A 17,573-nucleotide genomic window follows, 5' to 3' on the forward strand; every position below is an offset into this window, starting at 1 on the left:
ATATGAAGCCCAACTAACATTAAGGAAGAAGAAGAGGGAAAAAGAAATACAAAGACCACAATACATTGAAACAAATGTTAAGCACCACAACCCAAGGATTCAAGCATAAGAGACAGAAGGCATAGAACTCTTGGAATGAAAAAGACCAACCTTATGAAAATGTTTTAAAACCAAAATGTTCTAAGGAACACTAAAGAGCCCCTTCTAAAAAATACATATAAAAATATTTTACTTCTAACTTGTATCCCTATTTTAATATCCTTTCTTGAAGTGAAAAGGAACAAAGAATAAATGAAAGGGTTCTCTTTTGAAAAGTCAAAATGTAACCATCATGGGGGCTCCCAAAATATAACACTAGATTGCTTTTTATTAAAAAAGTAGTAAAACAATGATGTTTCCTCTGTTGACAAACAATAGTGCTAGCAATACTATCATTTGGAAATCAAACACAAGGGGGATCACTATCAACACTAAGATTAGGGTGTTGACTAGGTGACAAATTTGCCATCGAAGGCTAGAGAAAGATAGGAGAAATAGGTGGAGAAGAGACATCCAAGGGTCTAGAAGGGGCCACACAAGTAGCGAGAGGTGGAGGAGGATCCATGGGGCATGAGGAGGCCAAACCAATAACAAGAGGAACAACATCATCCTAGGAGGAATCATCATTAGCATATGAAGAGTTGTCAAAGGAATAATTGGAAGTCAGGATAGTTAGGTGATCACCATTAGTGTTATTCAACTAAGTGGCAATTCCATTATGATGTGAAAGAGAATAATCCATGACCAAATGACCAGTAAATAAGCAAAAATGGCATCAAAGGGGGAGGCCCTCATAATCCAACAACTAAGTCCACGACCTATTCCAACCATGAGAATCACATCCCTAGGAAGAGATATGGAGATGTCAATATCAATCATAATGCGTGAAAATGTAGAAAGACCCATGAAGGAAGTGATATCATCAACCTTCAAGAAGTGACTGATAGAGTTCCTAGTGGCCTCAAAACACGAATTCTCCCAAAAATGAAGGGGCCATATTGAGAAGACGAACCCACACTGGACACACACTATGTGGTTCAGTAAGAGGGTTGAAGGATGTTGTCCATTGTTTGATCGAGAGAGAGTGAACACCACAAGCCCACAAATTGCTCCACACCAAATCATAGTCAATAGAAGAAACAAAAGAAGCAAAAAAAAACCTTAACACAAGGGAAAAGCTCAATGTTACTATAAACTATTGGATTCTAAGAATCCATCACCAAGTGATGAAGATCTAGGAGAGAATGCCAAAGAATAGAAAATATATCGACCAACCCACAACATTGGTATACATCCACATTTTCCACCACATCTTGGCCACAAACCACAACAAGGGAGGTCTTGGCACAAGCAAGAGGACAAGATTTCCCCTTGGGAGGAAGGGAACAACACATTTGGAAACATTGGTGAAGCTCTGCCCACTAGCAGTAGAAAAAAGGCCTTGGAGTAGTGACCCCAATACCAGAGGGAAAAAAAAACCTCACAATTGAAAATTGGATCAGTAGAATCACCCAATACCAAAATAGTAGGAGCCATAGAGGGATCAGGTAAGACGAAACCAACAACAACAATGGAGGGCACAAAAACTCCTACATGAGATACATAGCTGATAGGTGCACGAGGCAAAGACACCAAACCAAATGTCACAAGCATAGAAGCAAAGTTGAGACCAAACACTATTGCAAGAGTCAAAATTGGAAGCACCAAAGTATCTGTTGTAGTGGGAGGCGTGTTCAAACCAAAGGTCTAGGTAGGAGTCAATTCAAACAAATGCATGGCGAGGAGCCATTAGGGAGCTTTTTTTAAAACTTTTTTATTTTTTCCTCAACAAAATAACCGGCCATGAAAAAAATGAAATCTTGATTTGTTTAAAGAGAGAAATATTGACTAGTCTAATAGTCAGTTTACACATTGCAACATATAGATAATGTCCCTCTCAAACAAAAAAAATTAAATTAATTCAAACATCCAAATATTTTCACCACCAACATACAAAATTAATTTGAACAAATCAATGCTATACAATTCAAAATATAAGCTAATTCAAGAATCCTAATTAAACAAACATTAAATTAACTTGTAGAAAATTAAGTTGTGTGAATTCTAACCAAAAAAAAAGAAGAAGTTATATTTGCTTAAAAAAGGTATAGGATTTGAATTAAAGACTAAACATTTGTGAAATACCAAATGAAAATGTTTGGAAAAACACTTCATATTACCACTAGCATGTATTCATTCAGAGAGATATGGTGGAATAAGTTGGGAAACTACTTTGACATGTAAATTCAATCTACCAATGACTTTGAATTCTTGATAAATGGTATTACATGTTGGTGTAAGATGAAGATACAAAGGAGACATAGGGTCTTACTACATTAAACATTAACAATTATTAATCTATATTCCTAGTTGCGTAAGCTTGTTTAGCATTTGATTGTCTTTTATCTTTCAAGGATATTGTTTGAAATGGTCATTATCATGATTAATGTAGAGAACAATAATGGAGGAGATAGGAAGACTATTATGGCTCAAATACTAGAGGCTTGTGAGTCTCCTAGATTCGTTCAAGTACATTTGTCTATTTATTATTTTGGTTATAGAAGCAAGAGAAAAATGGGTTGGCTATTGATTGGGCATTCTAACTAATAAATTATATTTTAAAATATTATAAATGCTTTTTTATAAACTCTTCAATAGAAATCAATATCATAGTTTGATTGATATATATTTTTTAAAATTTTTAAATTTGAGTGATTAATAAATAGTAAACATTTTTATAGGGGTCAAAATATTTTATAGAACTCATAAATTTGGTAAAATATTCGCATAAGGGACATGGAATATTTGTCCTAGTGTCAAAAATGCCTTGTATGACTTAAACTTCTTATATTTTTGCACCAAATTGATTTCAAGTTCATGAAGGTAGTTTGGTAACCTATTAGATTGGTTGATTGGATGTCAATCAATGATTTTTTGCCAATGTGGTGCTGCCGCAAGCCCAATATGATTTATTATTTAGGTATGCATAGTCAATAGATGATGTATGCCCTATAAAATATCCTTAAAAATAAATAAATAGAACTATTGTATATATTTCTTATACAACTATGTCAATGCCTACTTTGGTTTTGCCAATGCCAACATTACATAGAACATTTTGCAAGATTTTAATGGTATAATCCATATGGTTTATGAGGGAAAATTATTTGAGGGCCCCAATAAAAATGTTTCAAATTTGATGAAATGAAAATCAATCTTTAGGTTCCTAGGTCTTCTAAACACAATGGTAAAGGTTAAATTTGATCCAAAACTCTCTAAAAATAAAACTACATTCTAAATTTAACCACCTCCTAATTTGAAACCCTTGTAGATGTAGTCTCCAATGCCCATTTAAGAAAAAATAAAAGGTTAAACTGAAATTTTTGAACACCCTAAATTTAATTGTTAGCTTGAATTTGCACTAACTTGCTCCAAAATGAACTTACACTACAATGCGACAAAAAATAGTCTTCCAAAATCTAGTATATCTATCTTTTTTTGTTGATTTTCTATGTTATCGATTGATGCAAGAGAACTACATACTTAGATTTTAAGATCAACCAATATTTGTAATCTATCTCTTAGAAAAGACTAGCAAGAAGCAACCCAAAAAACTCTTATGCCATGTAAGAGATGGTATGAAATGCTCTATACCATACAATATTTAGCTATGGAAGTAGCCACCCAAGATCTAGGATCTTCAATTAAATTACAAGGAAGACAAAAAATGAGAGAGTAATTCTAGTCTATCAAAGCTGAAATGCACAACTTGAGTACATGAATATGGTTGATTGAGATTAAAATGAGAAACCCTTAGCTATATAGCCCAAGGCGAGACATTAAACAACATTGTATAATGACATGTATTAATCTTATGAATTATGACATAAAGTGATAATGACCCAAGTAAAATAGTATGAATAGGACCTAAGAGGTAAAGTGTTAGGTAATATACCCCATTCACATAAACACCTACAACATAATGCTCTAGCTATATCATGTAGATATGTTCCTTCAAGTCACTATGTTGGATTGTTGTCTTTATATCCACTAGTCTATTTATAAATCAAAACCTACTATTATAGATAACATGAACATAATAGATGTCATCTTAGCAATTGGAGAAAAAATATCACTAATGTATATCCCATGAATCTAAGAATATCATTTTGCACCCGAATTTGCCTTATGCTTCTGAACACTTCCATGTAAATTGATCTTCCTTTTGAACACCCATTTATAATCAATGGGTTTTCATCCATCAAAAAATGGTGCTAAGTTCCATGAGTCATTTTTTCAATGCTTTCATTTCCTCATCCATAGCTGCTCACCAAGACTTAGAAGCATCCATGCCCATCTCCTCCTCCATAATTCTACACCCATATGTATTAGTGTAGTGTCATAAAATTGTGACCCTTGCAATTTTAACCACATTTTAGGTCGTCACCACGGCGAGGACATCTTCTTCCCTAACCAAGACCTATTTCTGCATTCTCACCCCTTCACCCTTCCTCCTTCAAGACTTGTGGCTTCTTTAGACCTTTTTCGGGCCCAAAATAGGGCAGGATAGGGGCGTGGTGCCCCTGTCCCCACTTCTTAGGGTGACCCTAAGTTAGGTCTGCCCAGTCCCCTATGCATAATTTGCCTTCGGGGTTTGCAATTCCTCTTTGTCAGCCTTCGGTGGTTGAAAATTAATCCTTGAGGCATGTATGAAAGGGGATTCAATTCCCTCATTTGGGAGAAGGATGAGAGGCATAAGGATAAGATACGAGATTTCAAGGTCCTCATCAAACATTCAGGCATTCAAGTCTTCTTCATTCATCAATTGGAGCAACATTACAACATTCATTTGCAAGCATGTGTGTGTGTTAGGGTTTTATCATGTCACATGCCATTTCATACAACACTTGTGGTTAAATTCAAGAAGCAAAGCAATCATTATCAACAAATTGCAGATCTACTAGGTATACACTTCCATCATTTACATTTCAGCATTTGCAATTACTTTCTTTCAAGGTTGATTCCTCAACTGGGGTTTGACTGAGGAAAACCCTTATCCACAACCCTTCTCCCCTTTTTTTCTATGTGTTGGTTGTAGGTGTGCAGCTGTAATTACATGTTTGGGCTCCATTTACAAAGATGAAAGAACCCTTTTCGTTTCGTGGATTTTGTGGAGGACCATGTACACTCTCGCCACGGTCCTGATGACTTTACTCCAAATTTGTAGGGCAGATCTGTATCAGTCTAGTTAACTCAGATCTAAAGTTACATCGCGGTCCTAAACTGGTAGCTCCTCATTTCACTCATTTCCTCTCTTTTTTGCATAGTCAACAAGTCAACTTTCCTACTTACAAAAGAGGGCATATCACAGCTCAACCCTTGCAATCCACTTGGAATTCACATCCTTGTCTCTGTTGGTTTTGGATCTAGTGGATTCAAGCCCCTCTTTTGAGTGTAAAGTTCTCCCAAGTGAAAAATCATCCTAGTGACTTCCTTTCTCTCTCCTAGGTGGGGAGTCACTAGGGCTCAATTTTTCCACTTTACAATTAATAATCAAAGAAAAAATATGTCTCTAACTAAGAGTATACATATCTAGTTGATGTCTATGTCAAATCGATTTCCTTAAGAGTCAAGGTGGGGATTATTCCTTCTTGTAAAAAATGTGTAAATTATTTAAGCTCTCCTCTTCTTTAGGTCCTTTACAACCTTTTGGTTTAACCTATTTGATCTTTGGGGCTAGTAAAACCACATCTTTTTTCCCACCCTCTTATGTCTACAACACTATAGGAGAAGGTTAAATATAACACTACATGTATAAAACCCTTTCTACCATCGGTCCCATAGTTTTTAAAATTTCACACCAACTCTATAGCTAATGAAAATACATTTAAGTGCCTTGTTCCTCAATATTGACTGTAACTCCCACCTTACAATGTCATAATGACACTTAGATGTCTTACAACTTGTTACACACATTTTAAAATGGTCAACAAAAAGTGACACCTAAAAAAGGGATGCTGCATTGCTCATGTAAAGACCAAATAATAACTAAATGCAAAACAAAAAAATAATCGATAAAAAATAACATACATCAAGAAACAATAATAAGAAACACAAAGACTAAAATACATCAACTAATAGTAAGCACCACAATCCAAGAAATTGAACATGAAAAACACCAAATATACTAGACAAAAAAACACCAACCTTGACAAAACAATTTGAAACCAAAACATTACCCCTCCCCTCCCCCCCCCAAAAAAAAACAAAAACAAAAAGCCATCCCCTTCCAACAAAAACGTCTCCCTATTTTAATAGCCTGAAAGACCTCTCCCGATAGGTCAAAATGTAATCATGATGGGGCCAACATGTGGCAAAAAGGTGCCATCTCAAAGTGGGATGCCCCATTTCTCATATAAAGACAAAATAATAAATAAATACAAAGAAAAAAACAAAATCGATAAAAGCTAACATACATCAAGAAGCAACAATAAGAAACACAAAGACTACAATACATCAACTAATAGTAAGCTCCACAATCCAATAAATTTAACACGACAAACACCAAATGTACTAGACCCCAAAAAACCAACCTTATCAAAACTATTTGAAACAAAAACATTAGCCCAAACACAAAATCACCCCTTCCAACAAACTAATTGGTCTCCCTATTTCAATAGCCTGAAAGGTCAAAATGTAACCATCAAAATACATTTAAGTGCCTTGTTTTTCAATCTTGAGTGTAGCTTCCACCTTACAATGTCATAATGACACTTAGATGCTCTTACAACCTCTTACATACATTTTAAAATGGTCAACAAAAAATGACACATTAAAGTGGGATGCTCCATTTCTTATGTAAAGACAAAATAATAACTAAATGCAAAACAAAAACATAAATTGATAAAAACTAACATACATCAAGAAACGACAACAAGAAACAACAATAAGAAAAACAAAGACTACAATACATCAACTAATAGTAAGCACCACAATCCAATAAATTGAACATGACGAATACTAAATATACTAGACCAAAAATACCAACCTTGTCAAAACAATTCGAAACCAAAACATTACCGCCCCCACAAAAAAACCACCCCCTTCCAACAAACTAGCCTCCCTATTTTAATAGCCTAAAAGGCCTCTCTCAAGAGATCAATTTGTAACCATCATGGGGCCAACATGTGGTGAAAAGGTGCCACCTCAAAGTGGGATGCTCCATTTCTCATATAAAGACAAAATAATAAATAAATACAAAGCAAAAAAAAAAGTCAATAAAAACTAACGTACATCAGGAAGCAACAATAAGAAACACAAAGACTGCAACACATCAACTAGTAATAAGCACCACAATTCAAGAAATTGAATAAGACACACACCAAAATACTAGACCTAAAAGACCAACCTTATCAAAACTATTTGAAACCAAAACATTACCCAAAAAACAAAACCACCCCTTCCAACAAACTGGTTTAATAGCCTGAAATGTCATAACGTAACCATCATGGGGCCTACAAAATTTAATGCTTGACAACACTGTGAGAGCAAATTCGTCTCCATTTGACTATCATGGGGTCTCCCAAAATTTAATGCTTGAAAACTCTCTGTGAGCAACTTCGTGGCTGTTTCTATATAAGAGAAGTTCCCTCAAAATTCTGAGAGGATTAGAACAACTGCCCATGTGAAACAAGAAAGTCTAAATTGACCAGAGAAACAATTTTGACTAGCCCAATAGCCAAAGAATTCGCTATCACAGACAGATCATGTCCCACTCAGTTTTAGCTAAATTCAAGCACGTCAACATTCAAATTCAATTTGAACATATCAATTCTTGTACAGTCCAAAATATAGGCCGAATTAAGAGTCCTAGTCAAACAACAATTAGATTTAGCTATAGAAAAATCAAGCTGTGCGGTTTGAAATGAAGACGAAATGTGAATCTTTAGTCAAAAGACCAAATGGAAATGTGGGCAAGACACTGTAGAAATGGGTCCATTGAACTGTCACACAACAAGAACAATTATGCTTTCAGGTCTGATCGTTTACCATATCTTCAACAGTGTTTATTCAAAGAGACGTGGTGGAATAGGCAAGGAAAGTTATCTCACACGTGAATTGAATATCCTAATGACTTCGAATTCTTGGCGACTTATAAATAGGCTTTTAGGGTTATCAACATTAGCAAGAGTTCATCTATCTTCTCAGTAGTGCAAGTTTGTTTAGCATTTGATTGTCTCTTGAGCTTCCAGGAATTCAGAAATGGGTGTTCCAGTGATTGATGTAAAGAACATTGATGGAGGAGACAGGAAGGCCATAATGTCTCAAATTGCACAGGCTTGTGTGCCTCCTGGATTTTTTCAGGTATATATGCTTGTTTCTTATCCAGGTTATATTAGAAATAGGAAAAAAGTGGGTCAGTTGTTTTGATTGTGTAGGTAAAACATGTTCTGTAAGAATCTCGATTACTGTTGGGATTGCTTTCTTATAATCATTTTACTGTTATAATCATTTACTGTTGTCATGTTATCATCTTACTGTTGTTTTGATTATGTAGATCAAACAAGTTCAGATAAAGAAATGTAACATATATATAAAAAAAATAAGGTCAATTGTTGATTGTAAATCAGTTTGATTGATAAACGTCTCAATAACAATGCACATCATGGATTGACTAGTTTTTTGTGGGATCGATATAAACAGTAAAAATCAGGTGTCCATATGTTTTAATATTAAAAAATCAAAAAGTTATGTGATGATTTAAGATGCTTTAATTGTCAACCTATTTTTTATCAGTTTTTATAGTTGATTAGTAATTTACAAGAATTCATCTTACATATTCATTAAATAAACAATATTATAATCTTTCATAACAGTCTGTTAATTATTCATCACATATAAACAATGTTTATATGTAATTTTCAAACATATTTTTTAAGATTTCTCCCAATCAAACCATCTATAAACTATATAAATTATTCATTGCAAACGTATGTGATTGATAAACTCTTCAATGATATAGATGAAATTGAACTAAAGTGTTTCTAATTTTTCAGATTACAAACCATGGCATTGACCATGGTCTTATGGACCGTGTGAAGAAGGTATGTTCACAGCAATATAAGATTAACAGAGAACAAAACTTCAAGGATTCTTAACCAGTAAAGGCACTGAACAAAGCCATTGAAGCTGAAGCAAAGGGAAAACCTGTTGAGAAGATTGAGAATATGGATTGGGAGGATGTTTTCCAAGTGCACGAGATGAAAGAAACAAATTCCTGGCCCTCAGAGCCCAAATATTTCAAGTACGTGTGCAATATTCAACCAACACTAATCTATACCATTGCACATCATTTTATTTGGTCTTTCCATATATTTCCCCTTTTGTGGAATAGTAAATCAGAATAAAGATTACAATTCTTAAATTTTGATATTATTTTTCAAATTCTAAGATTGTTTTGAGATGTTATTTGTATGAAGGTAAACATTATCATTGAAGGGTCAATAAGTCTGATTCAAGTCAATGCAAAACATCTAACACATAAAATCTGCATTTTATATAGGGAGATAATTGAGGAGTTCCGCAGCCAAATATTCAATCTGACAGAGAGACTGTTGGAAATAATAAGTGAAAGTTTGGGGCTAGAGAAAGGATATCTAAAAAGGGCATTTGCAGGGGGAGACAAGGAGAAGCCATTCTTTGGTACCAAGGTGAGCCATTATCCTCCCTGCCCCAGGCCAGATCTCATAAAGGGTATCCGTGCTCATACAGATGCAGGTGGGCTCATTCTTTTGTACCAAGATGCTGAGGTTCCTGGCCTTCAAGTGCTAAACAATGGTAATTGGATTGATGTGCAACCTATGCAATACTCAATAGTTGTGAGCATCCTTCTATAATCCCTCATACAATGCAGTTGTTAGCCCTGCACCTCAACTTCTTGTTCAAGCCAATGGGAATGCTGCTCATGAATTATCTACTTATCCAAAGCATCCGTTTGGTGACTACATGAAGATTTACTCTGAGCAGAAATATGAAGCAAAGGAGCCTCGCTTCAAAGCAGTGGGAAGGTTTAATGAACAAATTGCTTGCTGAATGGGAAACTATGTTCTCTATTTTATTTTTCTGGGCAATGGAATTGTTTTCTTCTCTACTTTATTTTTTGTAGTGTAATTGTTTTCTATCTTATCCAATAAAAATTCAGTGTAATCGTTTTCTATCTTATTCAATAAAAATAATGTTTCAGAAAAAACATGGTCCATTAATTTACCACTTCTTTTAATTGAATAAAACTGATAAAAAATTACAAAGGACATAAATAGCAGTCAAATGGACTGCACATGGAAAAAATTTAAGACAAAGACAACAACAAAACATTCTAAATAGATACTATCATCAGCTGTAACAAACCAGCTGGATACACATTACAAAACAGCTTCTAAAGCAAAGAAGATGGAAACACATTGCATAGAAATTTACAACCAGCTGCAACAATCCAGCTCATGAAACAAAGTTGTTGAATACAAAACAAATAAAATTTGGTTGACATAGATCTGTCCATGACATTGCATAAACTGCTGTTAAACTAGACATGAAGAAGATCTAAAATTCTTATAAAAGGGCATAAACTAAGCTCTAATACCAACAAATCCTTAAATCTGAGAAAGACAAATGCGCAAATAAATATGAAATTACAATTCAGTTGTCAATTACTGTCAATAGACAGTGAAAGCAAAAAAAAATAAAAAAAATAAAAAAAAATTATACAGGCATGCAAGTTATTCCTTCCTTTCTATTAAATCTGAAAATAACTTTTACAAAGCAAACTACAAACTCAAAATAAACTACTGACTAAAAATATTACAATACTTGCAACATTCTGGACCTGCACTCAATCAAAATATCCGGAGCGTCTCAAAGCTCTCTCTCATACACATGTTGCTCACTTAGAGCTACTAATGTTAAGAGCAATCACTGCTCTCTAGACAAAACAAAAACAGAGCTGCTGCTGCAAACTAAGAACATTCTCTGCTATTGTTGCACATACTGACTTCACACTTCTTCACTAAGCTATTGAATGATTTAGAGAACTTTCTCCTCTTTTGTCTTGGGATTGTCCACACAAAAGTTCTCCTTCAAATTTAAAATTCAAAGTTACTTACCAGCATTAAAATCTGCATGTCAGTAGCAAGTTGGAGGAAACAATTTCCATGTCAATCTTCTGCTACAATCCTTTGTAGGCTGCATTTACTCTTGGCTGCTCCTAATAGGGTAGGTGTGCACGGGAGAGCAGGGAGGTGCAGGGAGGCTTAGGAGAAATTAGTTTTCCAACACTCCCCCTTTGTCTTGAGTCGTCAAACTAGATCAATCTTGATCCTCGAAACTATCCTTGTCCAATGACTTGGTGAAAATGTTTGCTAGCTGCTACTCAGACCTGCAAAACTCTATTTTAATTTCACCATTCTCAACTAATTCTATGATAAAATGATACCTGATTTCAATGTGCTTTCTTCTTCCATGAAAAAAAAGATTTTTTGTCAAAGCTATCGATGAAACATTATTGCAATACATTGTGGTTCCATCCTCTCGTTCTTCCTTCAAATCTGTCAAGATTCCTCTTAGCCAAATAACTTGACATGCTGCTGCATTTGCTGCTATATATTTAGCCTCAGCTATAGATAGGGCAATAATGTGTTGCTTCTTAAAAACACATGAGATTACATCCGAACCCAAATGAAACACATAGCTCGATGTGCTCTTCCTATCATTTACACTTTCCATCCAATCACTATTTTATAACCAACCAGCTTAAAATCATGTGCTACATTATACAAAATGCCATATCCTTTGGTCTCATTGACATACCACCGGATTCCTTTACCTACTTGCCAATGGGAGTCTTTTGGATTCTCCATAAATCTAGAAATCAAACTTACTACATGCATTATATCAGGCCCTAGTTGCTATCAAATGCATCAAACTTCCAACCAAACTCTTGTACATAGTTAGATCCACATTGTTACTGCAATCTTCCTTGCCCAACTTAAGACCTATGAGTGTTGGTGTTGGTGCAAGTTTTCTATTATGCATTCTAATTCTCTTCAAGATCTCATATGCATATTTTTCTTGAGAGAGAAAAATACTATCATGCATTTATTTTACCTTTATGCCTAGAAAATACCTCAAGAGACCTAAATCTGCCATCTCAAACTCTTTTTTCATGGCCTCTTTGAAATCAACAATGAGGAAATTATCATCCCTAGTGAAAACTAAATCATCTACATGCAATACAACAATTTTGAAATCTTTCCTTGTTTCCTTGATGCAAAAAGTGGGCTCACCATTTCTTTTTCTATTGCTCATCAAATATGAGTCAATCCCGCTGTACCATGCCCATGGAGCTTGCTTTAGCCCATAAAGAGCCTTCTTTTAGCCTATATACCTTGCCTTCATGATTTGGAACTTCATAACCAGGTGGCTACTCCACATACACTTCCACTTTTAACATTCCATTCAAGAAGGCAGACTTCACATCCATTTAAAATACCTTCCATTTATGTTGGGTTGTAATTGCTATGACTACCCACATGGTATGAGGAAATTATCATCCCTAGTGAAAACTAAATCATCTACATGCAATACAAAAATTTTGAAATCTTTCCTTGTTTCCTTGATGCAAAAAGTGGGCTCACCATTGCTTTTTCTATTGCTCATCAAATATGAGTCAATCCCATTGTACCATGCACATGGAGCTTGCTTCAGCCCTTAAAGAGCCTTCTTTTAGCCTATATACCTTGCCTTCATGATCTGGAACTTCATAACTAGGTGGCTACTCCACACACACTTCCACTTTTAACATTCTATTCAAGAAAGCAGACTTCACATCCATTTAAAATACCTTGCATTTATGTTGGGTTGTAATTGCTATGACTACCCACATGGTTTCCATCCTTGCAATAGGGCAGACATCTCATCATAATCTCTCCCAAACTGCTATTTATACCACTTGACAACCAATTGTGCCTTATGTCACTCTATTCTTCCTTCAACATTACTCTTGATCTTATGGACCCATTTCACCCCAATAACTTGCTTGTTGGGAGGCAAATTAGTTAGTTACCATGTTCTATTCCTTTCTATTGCATCTATTTTCTCATCCACAGCATCACACCATTTCTTCTCTTTGATAGCATCCTCAAAATAAATTGGATCACCATAAAAAAATAATGCAAAATTCACATTCTCATCAAACTCATCATCACACCTTTTATTTTGGTAGATCTCCCTTAGACTCTTAGTCCTCTTTGACATTAGAGAGGTGAGAGTGGAGTCTAAACTCTCACTATCGTTTCTCTTCTATTGTGTAGACTCTCATTGGATTTGTTCATAGTTGCTTGGAGCAACTTGGAGTTATCCAGAGATATTTGGAGTCGATTGTCTAGCTATCTACGATTGCTTACCTTTCTACTTGCTTGTGTCAGGAACCATCAAAAGCTATCTAGAGCTCTCTCTAGCTAAATTTTGAGACAATCTATTTAACTGCCTATTTATGTCAGGAGCTCTCTAGCACTATTTGTGACTGCCAAGAGCTACTTGGAGTCACTCAGAGCTTTCCATATTTGCTGCTACAACATCTTTCTGATCTTCATACTCATCATCTTTGTCATCAATGGGCACTCCATGTGAGGTGGATGAAGAGGTATCCACCAAGCCATCCCATGACTCATTCTCAATGAACTCCATATCTCTACTAATGATGATCCTCTTGGTGATGGGGTTATACAACCTATATGTCTTTGAATGAACACTTTAGTGAAAATGCACTTCTCACCCTTGTCATCCAACTTTTGCCTCTTCTCCTTTGGCACATGAGCATATGCCACACACACAAACACTCTTGTGTTCAATGGTCCACTTGCGTTTTGTCCACGCTTCTTCAGGAATCTTGTCACAAACCGCCTTGGTTGGACTTCTATTTATCAAATAAACAGTTGTTGCTACAACCTCTTCCCAATACCCATTTGGGAGTCCCTTTGCCTTTGGCGTGCTCCTTACCATCTCCACAATGGTTCTATTATCCCTCTCAACCACTATGTTTTCCTGTGGAGTATAAGCGACTGTCAGCTCCTTCTTGATGCCATTTTGCTTGCAAAAAATTACAAAAGCATTGGAGGTATAATCTCCCCCACTATCCGACCTTAGGAATTTGATGACATGTCCACTCCCCTTTTTCGTTTGTGTTTTAAACAATAAAAAGTTATCAAAATCTTCAAACTTATGCTACAAAAAATAAACTCATGTCCTACAACTATAATCATCAATGGAGATCATGAAATATTGTCTCTTGCCAATGGATATGGTTTGCATAGGGCTAACCAAATCAGTATGCACCAGATCTAATGGTGCTCTTGTCCTTCTTAAGTTGTCTAATTGAAAGGGATGCCTATGTTGCTTACCCAAAATGCAAGCCTCGTACTTGTTAGTAGGCTTTGCTATCCTTGGCAAACCATCTACCATTCTTTTCTTGTAAAATAAACTTAAACCAACATAGTCTAAGTGTCCATACCTAAGATGTCATAGATTGGAGGGGCCTTCAATAACTGCCTTGTAGGCTATTTGCTAAACTATTGTACATTTTCTTTGCTTGGGAGATGCGGCTATGAACTGAGATGAGAAGCACATCTCTATCCTCAATGGAACCATCTAGTTCTTTGCCATTTGAACTGCTACAACAAATTTATTACTCCCATAGTTGGCAAAAATGATACATTCACCCTTCTTCATCAGCACTTTGTATACATTTTGGATCAGCTATCCAACACTCATGAGATTGTGCATTATACTAGGGAAAAACTAAACATTTTTTATCTCCTTCTTAACACCTTGCTTGGTGCGGATCATAATAGATCATTTGCCCACAACTGGAACTCTTCTATTGTTCCCCATCTTAATCTCATAATTTCCATTTTTATCAATGAAAGAAAAAGGACTTTCATTACCTCTGATGTGGTTACTACAACTATTGTTCAAATACCAAACCTCAGGGTTGCCTTCTTGACCAATATTTCACATGATGAAGGTTGTGGACTAATTACTTTCAACCACATTCACATCAACCATGTTTGCAATTTTCTTTGATTGATTATTGTGCATTTTCCAACACCCACTTGCATAATTCCCAAACTTATGACAAAAATAGCATTCAACATTACTCTTATCATGTACATTTGATTCAAACTGATGTTCTTCTTGCATTTCTTGGAGCTAGTTTGAGAGCTGCTTGCTCCCTCATTGCTTTGAGCTCATCTTGAGCTATCTCCCCCAACAATTCCTTGTTCGGAGTTGCCACAACTTCTTCCTCTTGATCTCTTTACAACATTGTTTCTTCTCCCTTTGCCTCTTGCATTGGTCCAAGCTTTGAAAAATTGCTCTTGGAAAGATGTAGCAGACCTATTTAGGCACTACTCATGGGTTTGAAGAGAACCCATTAACTCATCCACTATTAATGTAGAGAGGTCTTTGGCCTCTTCAATGACAATCACTATTGCATCAAACTTAGAGGGAAAACTACAAAGGATTTTCTCCACAATCCTTTGTTCCTCCACAGTTTCTCCATCTGTCCTCAACTAGTTCAATAAACCAGAGAATCTTGTGTGAAAGTTTGAAATAGACCCACTATCCTTCCTTTGAAAAGTCTCAAAATCTCTTTGAAGCATTTGAAGCTTCACCAATATGACTTTATGAATCCCCTTGTAGCTTATTTGGAGGATTTCCCAAGCTTCTTTGGCATACTTAGCTACTACTATCCTAGGATAAATGGCCTCTGCCAAGGCTACTTCAATAAGAATTAGAGCCTTTTCCATCCTTCTGCCTCGTCTCTCTCAACTGAGTCTTCTAGTGGTTTATGAGGGCTACAAACTAAGATGGGTTAGTTGCATCCACAAACCCATTGACCACAAGCTCCCAAAAATCATTTGCAACCATGATGGTCTTCATCTTCTTTGTCCAAACATCATAAGTTTGTCCTTTAAAGGACGATTCCTACTGCTACCTCTTTCCTTCATCTCCAACCATGTCTCCTATACAATAAAACTCAGTACCTAGAAAAACAACTACCCAAACTCACAAGGATTTAGGGTCAAATGACTCTGACGCCATGAAGAAAATCTAAAATTCTTAGAAAGGGTAGAGACTAAGCTCTAATAGGTCAATAAATCCCTAAATCTAAGAAATACAAATGGACAAATAAATTTGAGATTGCGACTTAGTTGTCTATCACTGACATACATAGCAAAAGAAAAATTAAAAAAAATAATACATGTCGGAGGCATGCAAGTTGTTTCTTTCTTCCTATTATTTACTTGAAAATCACTTTTACAAAACAAACTACAAACTTAGAACAAACTACTGACTATAACTGATTACCATGCTTGTAGAATTTTGGAGTTGCACCCAATCATAATATATGGAGCTTCTCAAAGCTCTCTCTCTCACACATGTTCCTCACTTAGAGATACTGATGTTTGGAGAAATCACTACTCTTTGGATAAAAGAAAAACACAATTGTTGTTACTGTAGACACCTGAATTTAATATTTAATTAATTTAAGCCTATCAACATAATTAATTAATTTAATTGTGTTGTCCTCATTCCTCTCAGAATCAATTAAATCTAATTTAATTAATTTTATCACTATTGTCCAATAATTAATTTATCAAATAAATTAATTATTCTCCTATTCTTCTAAAGTCCCCTTCAATAATTATTTCCTCTAAACCCCACTCAGTTAATTAATTCTAACTAATTAACCTAGTCATGTGATTCCTACAAATCACTTTTCCTAATCCCACTCAACCTAATTAATCCTTCTAGAGTCTCTCATAAGCATGCTTATTATTATCCATCAATTTTTAATTCCCACTCATGTCACATCAACATTGAGTCTCTCAAAGAAATTCAAATTTCTTTGAATCCCTCAATGCATCCTTATTTTGGAATTTTTAATTCCTCATGTTTGAAATTCAAATTTCTCCCCCCTTTTTTCTCAAGGAATTTTATATTCCTATTTATTTTCCCAAGGCACCCTTGATCCATGCCTTCTATCTAAAATCAATCTCAACCCTTCATGATCAAATCAATCTTGGCCCTCCATTGGCCTTCTCCAATCTATAAATTGGAGTATATTCTCCTCACAAATCATCCACTTCTCATGCATTGTCATGTTGCTCTTTTCTCCTCTTCTTTCTCCAATCTTTCAATTCAAATCCATCCAAAATCCAATCAAATCCATTATTCTTGTTGAGAAAAGGAGATCAATCCACATCAAGTGGAGCATCAAGGGCGCATCCTCATCATCCACTTCATTAAGCTCCATCCGAAGGAGAAGGTAAAAAGGTTGTGAGGTATATGCATCTTATTCATGTTTTCATGTGATTTGAGTTATGTCTTTTGATTTCATGTGTTTTCATGTTTGATTTGCACATTTATTATCTAATCCA

The 17,573-nt window shown here is 35.4% G+C and overlaps 1 pseudogene; it reads left to right on the forward strand.

Annotated features, from left to right (window-relative positions):
- Positions 1 to 8,274: 8,274 nt before the first annotated feature.
- On the forward strand, positions 8,275 to 10,292 carry LOC131033152 (1-aminocyclopropane-1-carboxylate oxidase-like; annotated as a pseudogene).
- The last annotated feature ends 7,281 nt before the right edge of the window (positions 10,293 to 17,573 follow it).

Source organism: Cryptomeria japonica, chromosome 4 (assembly GCF_030272615.1).
Source record: "Cryptomeria japonica chromosome 4, Sugi_1.0, whole genome shotgun sequence".
Classification (NCBI taxonomy): domain Eukaryota; kingdom Viridiplantae; phylum Streptophyta; class Pinopsida; order Cupressales; family Cupressaceae; genus Cryptomeria; species Cryptomeria japonica.